We start from the raw sequence: 14,750 nt of genomic DNA on the forward strand, positions 1-14,750 counted from the left end.
CTTTCCTTGGCTGGGGTATCCATCTTTTCCAGATAAAGGATTGTCAGGAACGGGGGATGTTTATCACTGACACTGAGAGCAGAGTGGGGTTTTCAGCAATTCTCCTGTTTGGAGAGGATGGGAGAGCTGACAGAATCCATCAAGGACTCCAAGGATCCTCCCAGCTGGAATTAAAGCTGGGATTATTGTCCTAAATTGGTCACCTTGGGATATGGGGTATGGGGTATGGCATGGAGGATATGGGATATAGGGTATAGGATATGTGGTATGGGATATGGGATATGGGATATATGGGGTGTGGGGTATGGGATATGGGATATATGGGATATATGGGATATATGGGGTATGGGATATATGGGGTATGGTATATTAGATATGACATATGGGATATGACATATAGGATATGGTATATGGGATATAGGATATGGGATATATGAGTTATGGGATATGGGATACGGGGCATGGAGTATGGGATATGGGATATGGCATATGGGATATATAAGTTATGGGATATGGGGTATGGGATATGGGGTATAGTATATGGGATATGGGATAAAGGATATGGGGTATGGGATATGGGATAAAGGATATGGGGTATGGGATATGGGATATGACATATGGGATATGGTATATGGGAGATGGGATAAAGGATATGGGATATGGGGTATGGGGTATTGGATACGGGATGTGGGATATGGGATGTGGTATATGGGATATGGGATATATGGAATACGGGATATATGGAGTATGGGGTATGGGATATGGGATTGGCATATGGGATATGGGATACAGGATATATGGGATATGGGATGTGGGATATATGAGATATATGGCATATGGGATATGGGATACAGGATATATGGGATATGGGATATGGGATATGGGATATCCCGACACCATCCCATGTCCATGGGCTCCGAGCGGGATGATGGAGCTGCTGAGCAGCCCAAGGGTTTCCCTGCACTGCATCAGCATAAACACAGGCTGCTGATTGGCTGGAGACATCAATGAATATATGAATATGCAAATTCGATGTTAACGAGGCAGTGAGGCTGTGCCGGCTCTAATAGGGATTCAGAGCCTCCTCCAGGCACAATTTCCCACCTCTCCTGCTTTCCCTGCCTTCAGATCCCATTTCTTGCCCCTCATCCCGAGGCTTTCCCGTCCCCGTGGCTCGGGATGCAGCCTGGAATTCCAGCACAAAGCTCTGCAGTCCCTTCCCAGCCCGCTGTCCTGTTGGGTGGCAGCCTCCCAGCCCTGCTCCCGAGGCCGGGATGCAATCCAAGCCTGGAGGGGGCTGCCTGTTTTCCAGAGAATCCCTGGGAGACTCCGTAGCTCTCCCTCCAGTCTTTCTTCCTTTTTTTTATTTTTTTTTTTTTTCCCTCCTCGGTTTCAATTATTTCCCTTTGTGAGAGGGAACAACATTCCTACGGAATGGGGGCCTGAGAGCTCGCAGAGCGGAGCCTTAAAATCCACATGGGTGGCACCCAGGCGGAGGGAAATGAAGGAGGAGGGAATTTTGGGATGTGTCCTCTCCATCCGTGGCATTCCCGGCTGTCCCATGATGTGACACTGACGGCAAATCCCTAAACCAAACGGGCTCCTCTCATTTCCCAGCTGGATTGGGAAGCAGGGATGGATGATGGAGGGAAGACAGGGAGCACAGGGGAAGGACAAAAAAATAATAAAAAAATTAATCCAGGGAGTTATGGTGATGCCTCAGGTTTCAGGTTTTATATTTTCAGATTCTGTGCTGCTTTAGTGTGTGGGTCTGAGCTTCACATCAGGGCATGCTGAGCTCTGTGCACAGAGCAGGGAGACAAAACAATTCCTGCTCCAGCTGGGCACCAAGGACAAATGATCCAAATCTCAGCCCCAGAGCACAAACCCCGTGGGCTGGAGAGAGAAAAACAAGCAGGGTGGGACTGCAGGGGCTAAAGCTGGGATGGGACAATGAACTGCAAGATGCAAATGGAGCAGAACTGATCCCAGGGAGAGAGCCCGGGAGCGCTGGTGCATTTTGGGGCCATTTTGGGATTTGGGATGTTGCTGAGATTTGGAGCTCCAGGCCCAGGTGTGAGGGAGAGACCGGAGAGCTGCAATCCAACCCTGCCCGGCATCTGCACTTCAGCATCCTTACCCCTGGGAGAAAGGTGCCTGGAATTCTGGAATTTTCCCTGGAATTCTGCAGGGGCTGTGCTGCGCTGGTCCTTCCCTCCTCCTTGAAGAAGTCGTGTGAGCTGTGGTTTTTTTCCCTGATCCTAATCATTCCCACTGCTGGAATAAATCTCATCCAGCTGCCATGTGTGTGCTCACCACAGAGGCCTCAGCAGCTTCCTGCAGGCTCTGCTTTCCCAAAGCTCAGCAGCTTTTCCACCCCTGGGATCCCGTGTCCTGCAGGAGGGACCACCCAGCAGCTCCTCTCCCTTTGTTCCACTGGGATGCAGCGTGGGAGAGGCTGGAGCTTCAGGTGAATCCCACCCAGGAGGATTCCAGCCTGGAGGAGAGAGACTTTGGAGCCCCTGGCAGGGCCTGGAGGGGCTCCAGGAGAGCTGGAGAGGGACTGGGGACAAGGCATGGAGGGACAGGAAACAGGGAATGGCTGAAAGCTGAAAGAGGAAAGGTTTAGGTGGGATTTTGGGAAGGAATTCCTGGCTGGGAGGGTGGGGAGGGGCTGGGATGGAATTCCCAGAGCAGCTGTGGCTGCCCCTGGATCCCTGGAAGTGCCCAAGGCCAGGCTGGAGCAGCCTGGGACAGTGGGAGGTGTCCCTGCCATGGCAGGGGTGGCACTGGATGATCCTTAAGGTTTCTTCCAATCCAGACCCTTCTGGAATTCCGTGATCTGACAATTCAATATTTCCCAATCCAATATTTCCCAATCCAATATTTCCCAATCCAATATTTCCCAATTCAATGTTTCCCAATTCAATATTTCCCAGTGGCTGCTGAGCAATCCCAGTTATGGATTTCTTATGGATGCTGCACTAAACAGAGGCTTTGGGAAAATATCCTGGGCTTTGAAGGACATTCAGATATCCCTGTGTGCCTCAGAGGAAGGAGCTCCAGGGCAGCAGCCACAAAGGAAGGGCAGAAGGATCATGGAATCGTGGAAGCTGGAAAGAGCTGGAGGAAGGAGCTCTGGAATCCAAGCTCCTGCTCCATGCAGGGCCAGCCCAGGGCTTTCCAGTGGGAAAACCTCCAGGAGCGGAGATTTCCCAACCCCTCTGGACACCCTTTTGCAGTGTCTCAGCATCCTAATGATCCAAACAACATCACAGGAAGGAAAAACATCCTTGACAGAAAAAGGCAGCTGAGCTGGAATTCCCAATCCCTAATATTTTAACTGATGGGGGAAAATACTCACAAATCCTAAGGAAGAGGAGATAGGGGAGGGAATAAGGAGATAAGGGAATCTGCTTTTCCCTTTTCTGCAGGGAAAAGCGGACTTGTTCTTCTGGAGGTGTGAGCCTGGTTGCACCAGACACCCTGATCCTATAAATAGATTGAAATTACCCCTCACAGAGGGAAATTCCCAAAATTTCTACATCCCAAGCTGATCGTGCCCTGTCTGCAGTGATCAAGCAGCAGCAGGGAATAATCCCAGGGCACTCAAGAGTGGCAAACACAATTTGTGACAATCCCTGGCTCTCCCAGATTTCCAGCTCCAGCTGGAAGGGCTCTGATTTCCCATCTGCAGCAGGCACTGAGCTTTCCAGCAGCTTTCCACGCTGGCGTCTCCCAGGAGCATCAAAGAGGATCCAGCAGGGAGGAAAAACCATTCCCAGCTCCCTCTGCTGCTGTTGGTGGTGCTGGGAGGTTCTGGGGCAGAACACGAGGCTCCCTTTTTTCAATCCTCCCCTGGATTTTGACAGTTTCATTGGAGTTGTGTGGAATTGTTTGCCTTCCCCAGTAAATCTGACTGGCCCTGGTTCTGTGTCAGGGACTGCTTTTAGGAGGGATGGGAGATTTTGGAGCAGCACTGGAAGGACTAACCCAGATTTCGTGCTCAATCCCAGGGGCGTGGAATTAGATAAACTCTAACTGAGTTTATGCCACCTGTTTTAAAGGAATTAATGCAGGCATTGGGAGGACTCTGGAGCAAATGAGGCAGGAGGGACCAGGATTTATCCCATTTTATATCAAAACCACACCCCTGGAACTCAATTTAATAGACAACAAGGGATCTCTTGAATTCCAGCAGGATTCCAGGTATCACTTCTGGTGTCCAAACAAAGGTAGCAGGAGTTAAAATAAGATCAGGTCATTTAAATATCCATATGGGCCTGGAAAAGGTGGAATTTCTGTGGCCTTTTATATCAGGGCCTGAAGAACAGAAGGGACAAGGAAAGGAGAGGGGGTGGAGGGGTTAAATTAAAGAGGGGGGATTTAACTGGAGATAAGGAAGGAGGGTTCCAATGAGGGTGGTAAAACACTGGGATGGATTTCCCAGAGGAATTGGGGTTATCCCATCCCTGGGAGTGCCCAAGGCCAGGCTGGAGCACCCTGGGACAGTGGGAGGTGTCCCTGCCATGGCAGGGTGGCACTGGATGGGCTTTGAGGTCTTTTCCAGCCCAAACCATTCCAAGATTCTTTTTTTGCAGCCTTCCAGCACCTGAAGGGAGCTACAAGAAAGATGGAGAGGGATTTTTCCCAAGAACCTGGAACGCCAGGATGAGGGGGAATGGATTCAAACTGAAAACCAGCAGGGTTGGATGGGACATTGGGAGGGAATTCCTGGCTGGGAGGGTGAGGCATCCCTGGCACAGGGTGCCCAGAGCAGCTGTGGCTGCCCCTGCATCCCTGGCAGCGCCAGGGAAGGGAATTCTGACCAACCTGAGATTATGGGAGCTGTCCCTGCCCGGGGATTTTCCCTCACTCCCAAAGCCTGGCCACGCCAACCCAACGCCTGCTCTTGGGATGGAAACTGTGGGAAATGTGAATTAAACTCCAGTCCCACTGGGATTCCCCACAGAAGCTCTGCCCTGTCCCAGCTCGGGGTCTCTCTGTCCTGCCCTGAGCTGGATGTGCCCCTCCAGGATTCCAGGAAAAGTCCAGGAAGGATTTCTCCAGGCACCTTGCTGTCCCAGTTGTGTCTGTACCCACACCTCCACTCCAGGCTCTTCCCACTGCTGGAGAATAAACCCAGGAATGCCAAATTCCAGCCTGAACACCCTCTGGGATGGGTGGGACCTGCTCCAGAGGCTTCGTGCAGCTCGGGGAGCAGAGCCCTGGGAATTTCCAAGGCCGGGCTGAAGCAACAGGACTTGAAAGGGATTGTAGGAGCTCCAGGGAATGTCCTCATGCTGCAGCTCCTAAATCTAATTAATTGTGGTACTAATTAAGGGCTGGGTTATTAAATTATCTCTCCACTTTGGGAAGAAAACAAACAAAGGAATTCCATGGAGCTTTTAAATCTGGATTCCCGAAATGTGTGTCCCATCTGTCCGGGGCACTGGGAACAACCCCCCGGGTGTGTTCCGTGTGGGGGATGAATCCCAGGACACCTTGAGGGAATTCCCAAAGGAATCCCATAAAAACAGCCCCTTTTAGAGGCACTTTTATGGTCCTGCCACCACCAGCTGGAGATCTGAGAGGCAGCTGGGTTTGGATCCATGAACGGATATTCCTGGGAAGGCTGAAGCGCCCTTTCTGTGCAGTGTATCCCAAAAATCTCATCTGGGACCAGGGAGCATTAAAACCAGGGATAAAGGAGGGAAATCCCGGTCTGGAGCAGGGAATGAGCTGGTTTCAACACTCCAACGCTTGAGAGGACTTCCAGCTGGCTGCCCTCACTCCATCCTTAAATATTTTAGGAGCCAGGCAGTGGAATTGCAAGATTTCCAAGGGCTGTTGCACATGGAACACAGATGAGGGACTTGGGGAAAGGGAAAAGTGCAAGGCAGGGCTTGGAAAAGGGAAAGACAAAGGAAGGAATTACTGAGGTGTAAATCATGGGAAGCTGCTGAGGAAAAGGATTGGAAGGAGTAATTCCATTATTTGGGATCCCCAACCCCACGGCTCTGTTGTGAGCTGGAAAAAGGATTTATGGAAAAGAATGGGGGGGGTTATGGACCAGCACTGTCCAGTTTGGGGCTTCCCAGGAGAGGAAATCCATGGAAACACTGGAGGGAGCCCAGTGAAGGGACACCAGGATGGCCGGAGGCTGGAGCAGGGGATGTTGGAGGGATCTGGAATTGTTCTGCCTGGAGAAGATCTGGGACTGAAGTTCCTCACATTTACCTGATGATCCAGAGGCTTCCCTTTCCTGGGACAGAGCAGGGCTGGGATTTCTTCTGGAGAGCCCAGGGAAAGAGGCAATAATTGGATTTGGGTTTCATATTTAAAAAAACAAACCCTAAACTGGCCAGAACAGCAGCAGAGCCAAGGAATTCTGTTCCACTTCCCACCAAATTTAGGACAAGGGAAGAGAAAAAACCCTCAAGTTTCCAAACCCCTGGCAATTCCTTCCTTTTCCACTCTTTCCTTACTTTGTGCTACTGGGAAGAGGCACAGGAGGCCTCCAGATTCCCTGGATTCTGGATTTTTTGCTATGTATTTGGAGGGGTTTTGGGAATTGCAATTCTGGATTTTTAGTTGTGTAGTTGGAGGGTTTTTGGAAATTGCAATTCTGGAGTTTACTAGTGTATTTGTAGGTTTCTTTGGGAACAGAGATTCTGGATTTTTAGTTGTGTATTTGTAGGTTTTTGAGAACTGCAATTCTGGATTTTTAGTTGTATAGTTGTAGGGTTTTGGGATTGGTAATTCTGGATGTTTAGGGTTTTGGGAATTGCAATTCCAGATTTTTAGTTGTGTATTTGTAGCGTTTTTGGGAATTGTAATTCTGGATTTTTAGCTGTGTAGTTGTAAGGTTTTGGGAATTGTGGGTCTTTATTCTTTGGAATTTTTAGGTTGGATATCAGGAAAAGATTCTTCCCCCAGAGGCACTGAACAGGGTCCCCAGGGAATGGCACATTCCCAAGGGGGAATTCCCAAACTCCGGGAGGGTTTGGACAATGCTCCAAAGCACAGGGTGGGATTGTTTGGGACAATGCTCCAAAGCACAGGGGGGATGATCCTTGTGGGTCCTTCCGGCTCAGGATATTCCCTGATTTTTCTGGTCAGGCTTCCGATCCTCCCTTCCCAAATCCCGGGTGAAATTCCTCCAACTCTTCCTTGTCCATTTCCCCCAGCCAAAATGCTCCCCAAAAACTGAGCTGCTCCTTTCCCAGTCTGGATATTCCATTCTCCTAAAAAATCCCACAAAACCAAACTGGGAGCAGGGTTGTGACCTCATTCCCTTCATTCCAGAACTGTTTGCTCCCAAAAAACAACCCCTGTTTGTTTGCTCATTTATTTGTTGGACTATTTGGAGGGAATTTTCAGTCTGTTTTCTTTTCCAGAGGGGCGGGAATTCCAAAAGCCTCCACAGAGCCTCCTTTAAAACCAGCCCAGGAATCCCCTCCCACCTTCCCACTCCCAGACAGGACAGGAATAGGGAAATAAATAAATCCCTGGATCCAAACAAACCCCGTTGTTATTCTGGTGTAAATCCTGGGATCTGTGAAATTCCTCGCAGGAACAGCAGCTGGCCCCAGGCTCTGACATCTCCAGGGATTTTCCTCTGGATGCATAAAAAGGGGATAAAGGGAGTGAGGCTTTGTTTTCCATCCCAAATGATTCCATGAGTTTGCCCATTCCCAGTCCTTTTATCTGGGAATGATCCAGGAGCAGATTTCAATACTGAACTATTCCATGATTTTGCAGTTAAATAAATCCAGGGATAGTTTTAGACTGAGTTCCTCGGATTGCATCCCTTTCTTTCTGTTCCAAATCTCCTTTTTTATAAACCAGGATCCCAGCCCTTGACTCCGCCCATGGAAATCTTCCCATTTCCATCCTGTCCCTGCTCAACACAGGAACCAAATTCCATGAATTTGAGTTGCACCTGAAGGAAAGGTGGGAATGCAGGAGCTGAAGGAAAAGGTGGGAATGCAGGAGATGAAGGAGAAGGTGGGAATGCAGGAACTGAAGGAAAAGGTGGGAATGCAGCTTCTGAAGGAAAAGGTGGGAATGCAGGAGATGAAGGAGAAGGTGGGAATGCAGCTCCTGAAGGAAAAAGTGGGAATGCAGGAGGTGAAGGAAATGTGGGAATGCTGGAGGTGAAGGAAATGTGGGAATGCAGGAGCTGAAGGAAAGGTGGGAATGCAGCTCCCAAAAGATGTGGGAATGCAGCTCCTGAAGGAAAAGGTGGGAATGCAGTTCCTAAAGGAAAAGGTGGGAATGCAGGAACTGAAGGAAAGGTGGGAATGCAGCTCTTGAAGAAAAGGTGGGAATGCAGCTCCTGAAGGAAAGGTGGGAATGCAACATCTGAAGGAAAGGTGGGAATGCAGCTCCTGAAGGAAAGGTGGGAATGCAGTTCCTGAAGGAAAGGTGGGGATGCAGCTCCTGAAGGAAAGGTGGGAATGCAGTTCCTGAAGGAAAGGTGGGGATGCAGCTCCTGAAGGAAAGGTGGGAATGCAGTTCCTGAAGGAAAGGTGGGAATGCAGTTCCTGAAGGAAAGGTGGGGATGCAGCTCCTGAAGGAAAGGTGGGAATGCAGTTCCTGAAGGAAAGGTGGGAATGCAGTTCCTGAAGGAAAGGTGGGAATGCAGCTCCTGAAGGAAAGGTGGGAATGCAACATCTGAAGAAAAGGTGGGAATGCAGCTCCTGAAGGAAAGGTGGGAATGCAGTTCCTGAAGGAAAGGTGGGGATGCAGCTCCTGAAGGAAAGGTGGGAATGCAGTTCCTGAAGGAAAGGTGGGGATGCTCCCTGACTCTGTGGGCTTGGCCAAGGAGTCTCCTTGGTGCTCCAGAGCAGCTCCTGTGTCCCACAGCTCCCATTTGGATCCATCCAGACCCTTGGGTGCTGCTGGCAGCTCTGGGTGCTCCCATCCCACACCGGGAATTGTGCTGGGGGCAAGGAGAGGCCGTGGAATCACCGAGGGTGGAAAAGATCTCTGAGATCACTGAGCCCAGCACTGCCAAGGATGGATCCATGTCCCCAAGTGCCACCTCCAGGGATCTGAGTCCCCCTGGGCAGCTGGGAGCCACCAGCATGGAGCAGGACTCCCTGGAGACATCCCAGCTGGAGAGCAGTGGGAACTGGGAATGCTGTGCCAGGCGGGACACGGAGCTCCTTGGCCATAACTGGGAAAAGAGGCCCAAGGCAGGTTTGGGAGTGTCCCTGCAGGGGCAGGGCTGGGAAATGCTCCCAGGAATGCTGAGTGTGAAAAACACTCCTGTGAAAATGGGTAAAAGTTTAATAAAGGACAATGGGAGACAAGAGCCACAGAGCAAAGGTTGTTGTGGCATCAGCCAAGAGCACCCTGTGATCTTTGGGGGTACCCCTTAATTACCTTCTAATTACATCAGCATGTTGCATATTCATAGACCTTTATGCACAGCAAACTTCCCCCAAACTACTCTACATGTTCCAAGAACTTTTTAGCACGGCTCATCTTGGGTTCACCTTTTTAGAGCATGCACATTCCTTGGTTGTGGTTTTGGTCCTTTTTTATCATCACCTTCAGTTTTTGGGCCTTGGTCCACTCTGCCTCCAGACACTGGGTGCTGATGGGTGGCAGATCTGTGCAGGTGTGCTCATCCTGTGTGCACGGGCTGTTATCCCATCCCAGCAGGCATTTCAACAAAAACACACTTATTTTAACATTTAAAACATTTTAACATTTTAGCAGGCCTTTTAACACAAGCTTACTTATCAGCCATTTCACTAAGGTTAATTAACAGCAGAAATAAAAACTATATCTTTATCTAACAAAGTTCCTTTAACACCACACATATAGAATCCATAATTAATATTTAATATTTAATATTTGTTTAATAATATTTAATTTAATATTTGTGAAAAGCCAATATTATTATACGTATCTATAACACATATCAGCTATTTCACTGCTATGTCCAAGCTTAATTAACAAGAGAAATAAAACCCATGTCTTTATAGCAAAGCTACTTTAACACCCCACATATAGAATCCATGTCAATATTTGCAAAAAGGCAATATTATAATATGTATCTATAACACATATCAGCTATTTCACTGCTATGTCCAAGCTTAACTAACAACAGGTATCTTTATAACAAAGTTCCTTTAACACCCCAAGTATAAAATCCATTTCAGTATTTGTGAAAAGCCAATATTATAATGTGTATCTATTACACATACTTATATCAGCTATTTCACTGAGCTTAATCAACAACAGAATTAAAAACTGTATCTTTATAACAAAGTTCCTTTAACACCAAACATATATAATCCATTTCAATATTTGCAAAAAGCCAATATTACAATATGTATCTATACCACATATCAGCTATTTCACTGCTATGTCTAAGCTTAATTAACAAGAGAAATAAAAACCATATCTTATAGCAAAGCTTCTTTAACACCACAAATATAGAATCCATTTCAATATTTGCAAAAAGCCAATATTATAATGTGTATCTATAACGCATAGCTGCTATTTCACTATGTCCAAGCTTAATTAACAAGAGAAATAAAAACTTTATAGCAAAGTTACTTCAACATCCCACATATAGAATCCATGTCAATATTTGCAAAAAGCCAATATTATAATGTGTATCTATAACGCATAGCTGCTATTTCACTATGTCCAAGCTTAATTAACAAGAGAAATAAAAACTTTATAGCAAAGTTACTTCAACATCCCACATATAGAATCCATGTCAATATTTGCAAAAAGCCAATATTATAACGTGTATCTATAACGAAGAGTCAGGAATGAAATGTCCCGAGCTCCTGGGCTGGAGCAGCAGCTGGGCTCTGGAGCTGGGGCTGCTGCCTGGAGCCTCGGGAGCTCTGTGGGAACTCTGAGCAGCTTTTCCTGCCTCTAATTCCTCCCAGCTGATCCCAGCTCGTGCCCCAGCTCCGCGGCCATTCCCGGTGGATTCGAGGACAATGCTGCTCTTAAGGAGCAGGAGAGGGAGTTCCAGGATCAGCACTGACCTCCTCTGCTGTGTGTTTGTGCTCCTCTGCCTCCAAGGACAGGGTTTGGACTTTTTGTCCTGTTCAGAAGAACATGCTGGGCTGAGGGTTTGTTTATTATTTTTTTTTTTTCATGGAATGGTGTCAGTTTTGCCAGGGAAAAGCATGGAGTGGAGTCACTGGAGCTGTAAACAGAGGAGGAGCTGATGTTCCGTCCTTTCTGTGGAGAACACAGGGAAAAGGAGGGAAAGGGAACAAGAAGAGAGCCAGAGGGAGGACTGGAGTGTGCTGGGATCCAGGCTGGAAAGAGCTAGAAAGATCTTCCCTGCTTAAATTAGAGCTGAGCTTAAGTGGGCCTGGCTTTGGTGAGGGGCCCTGGAAAGGGATCTGGCAAATCCAGTCAGGCAGAAAAGGGGAACAAGGCAGCAAAGAACACTTTTCCCATTTTCCCAGGAATGAAGATTCCTGGCTCTGGCTGACCTGACCCTCACAACACAAACTGTGGATCCAGAGCCAGTGATCCATGGCTGGCTCCCTAAAAAGGGACATGGGATGAAATTCCATGAACGGCAGGGCTGAGGGAGCAGCTGGGGCCTTACTGGGAGGCCCTGTTTGGATCATGGACTCATCCCAGAAGGGTTTCAGGCCCTGGGATGGAATTCCCAGAGCAGCTGTGGCTAACCCTGGATCCCTGGCAGTGCCCAAGGCCAGGTTGGACCCTTGGAGCAGCCTGGGACAGTGGGAGGTGTCCCTGCCCATGGAATGGGCTTTGGGGTCCTTCCCAACAGAAAAATTCCAGGATTCTCTGATTCCCACCCTGAATTACTCTCTGGAGAGGTTTTACAATTGTGTCACAAGATCTCTTCACCTAAATGTGTTATTTTAGCATTCCATGGGAAATGGCAATCCCCAGGGATGGTGAGTCCAGAGGGGTTTTAAGGGAGAGGAATTATTCTCCCTGGATTAGTGACACTCTGCTTCCCAAATCGAGACCATCAACCCAGAGGAATGCTTAGAGCATCATCCAAGGGGAGGAAATTCATCCCTGAGGGTGAGATTTGCAAAGGAAAAAAATGGAAAACTGAGGGAGGTGATGATTCTGGAGGTGAAATTCCAAAGGGACCTTCACAATTCCCTCTGTCTTTGTGCCCTTTTTCACTGTCCTGGAGGTTGGGCTTTTTGGGATCTGCATGAAGAAGAGGGAGAGATTTTCCTGGATGTGGTTTCTTTCCCCGTGAGGAGCTCTGGGCAGGTCCCAAAGCCCACATGGAGAGGGAGCAGCGAAGATCCACAAAAAGGCCCCAACTCCGCTCTCCTCGTTATTCCAGGGAGGAGAATTCCCAGCTCGGGGCACAGCTTTGTCACTGTAATTACTCGGTGAGTGCATTAGAGCCCTGCTCTTCCTTGGGAGCCATTCCCTTTTGTCTGGATGCTGTTTTTCCATGGAGAGGGAGGATCCAGAGCTGGCTGCTGGTCTTACATCCCGAGATTCCCGCTGGGCGCTCCGTGCCGGGAGTGGAACAAATGTTTTTAGGAAGAGCTGCTGCTTCTCCAGCCTCTGGCAGCGTCTCCAGAAGGAACTGTCAGGAAAGCAGCACACCAAGGGCTGAGGGGGATTAAACTGGAGCTCAGGCCAAGGGCTGAGTCTAGTTAATCTCCTGATTAAAACAGGGAACGTGCCTGAGGGGGGCTTAATGGAATTTGTCGCCATGGAAGAGGGCCCAGAAGGCCAGATTTAGGAGGAGTGGAAATTCATGGATTTGCAGGAGTTGTTGGAGTTAAGGCTTGTCAGCAGAAAATCTGGTGGTTATTAATTATCCCATTCCTAATTAAAATCCTTGGATTTTCACTGATGCTGCAGGAGCTCAGCATTCCTGGGAACAGGGGTGTCTTTCTTCCCTGGTTCCACAGCTCGTGGGGAGAACATGGAGGATCCTGACTCTGCCTGGAGCCTCAGGACAGGGAAAACAAAACAAAATAAAAAGGACAATTATTCCACTGAAAAATTATATTTTCCTGCTGGGAAGAGCCAACTGTGGGGGGAATAGATGGGCTGAGGTGGAAGAGCTGTCCTGGAGCTGGGATATCAATCCATGGATGTTGGAGCCCTGGCTGCTGAGAATTTCAGATTTCTGTGCTGCCAGGCACTGACCCCCAAGAGAACACTGCACTGACCTGAGGCCCTGGAGAAGCTTCCAGAATGGAATGACAGAACTGGGATTGTGGGTGTGGAGTTTGGATAGAAGTGTGTGATATCACAGGGTGGGAAACTCAGAGTTTAAGGGTTTAGAATACAGGAATGGATATAAAGCAAGATGGAGGTTTTGGGGTGGAGGCTGATCCTTCTCCTTCTCCTTCTCCTTCTCCTTCTCCTTCTCCTTCTCCTTCTCCTTCTCCTTCTCCTTCTCCTTCTCCTTCTCCTTCTCCTTCTCCTTCTCCTTCTCCTTCTCCTTCTCCTTCTCCTTCTCCTTCTCCTCCATGTGTTTGGCTGGTTTTGTGTAATTGGATAAAAAGTCCCCATTGCAGCCATAGGTGGTTGGTTATTGGGTTAAAAGTGAAAATAATTTCGGTGTCATTTCTTAACTGGACAGTTGATCCTTCAAAGGCCTTGCAGAGAGAGAGATGGGGCTCCATTTTTAGTTTGTTGGAGTGAAGCGCTGCAGAACTCAGGGTTTGTGAGAGTGTGACAGAGATAAGAACTGATAAACATCTGAGTCCCAACAAGAAATTCCATCTCACACATTTAATCCTGACCCTGGCAGAAAAAGAAGAAAAAAAAATGACACATGGATATCAATCCAGGGATATCAACCCATGGATATCAACCCATGGATATCAACCCATAGATATCAACCCAGGGAGATCAATCCACGGATATCAACCCACAGATATCAATCCATGGATATCAATGCAGGGATATTGATCCAGAGAATCAACCCAGGGATATCAATCCATGGATATCAATCCAGGGATATGGGTGTGACATGCTCAGGGAGAGCATGGAGAGGGATGGAGATCCCAGAAAAACCTGGGACCTTCTGGCTCTAGGGAAGGTAGAACTTCCTCCTTCCTGGATCTGTCTGAAGGGAAAATTCAAACACAGGACGAATCCCAGGATTCATCCCAGTGGGATACAGAGCACCCTGGAGAAACATCCCCTTTTTCCTCTGTTTCCCAATGAAGGAATGGTGTCAGACAAGGTGAAGTCAGGGACACGTCCCTGGGATCCCTCCTCCTGCAGAGTAATGAAAAATTCAGGAGCTTCAGACAAAGGAAAGGGAATCTCTTCACATCCCCACTCCCTGGCTTCTCCTGGAATATTATCCCTGGAGCTCAGCAGGGTTTGCTTAGCGATACAAGCAAATTACCATTAATTGGCTTTTAATTGGCTTGGAATATTTTTCTTTTTTGTTTTTTTTGACAGCTCCCCAACTGTGCAGAGCCCTGGAATTCCTTCTCTTTGTTTTGGCCAGGAAATATTTTAGAATGGAATGGGAACTAGAATTTTCCCTCTTTTGGGACAAATCAGAGTGTTATTCCTGGCTGGGATCAGCTGGGATGTTGATGAGCTTCCTGCAGGAGTGCTGAACCTGCTCTGCTCTTCCAGAGCTTTTCCATGGGCTGGTTGTGGAGAGTTTTGCTGAGAAAATCAGAAATTTTGGATTAAAAGAGTAGTCATGCTCTGAATATTGCAACATCCAGAATATGAAGGGAATATCTCAACATCCCAGAGTAATTTGGGTTGGA

The sequence above is a fragment of the Agelaius phoeniceus genome, chromosome 1, assembly GCF_051311805.1.
Source record: "Agelaius phoeniceus isolate bAgePho1 chromosome 1, bAgePho1.hap1, whole genome shotgun sequence".
In the NCBI taxonomy this organism is placed as follows: Eukaryota; Metazoa; Chordata; class Aves; order Passeriformes; family Icteridae; genus Agelaius; species Agelaius phoeniceus.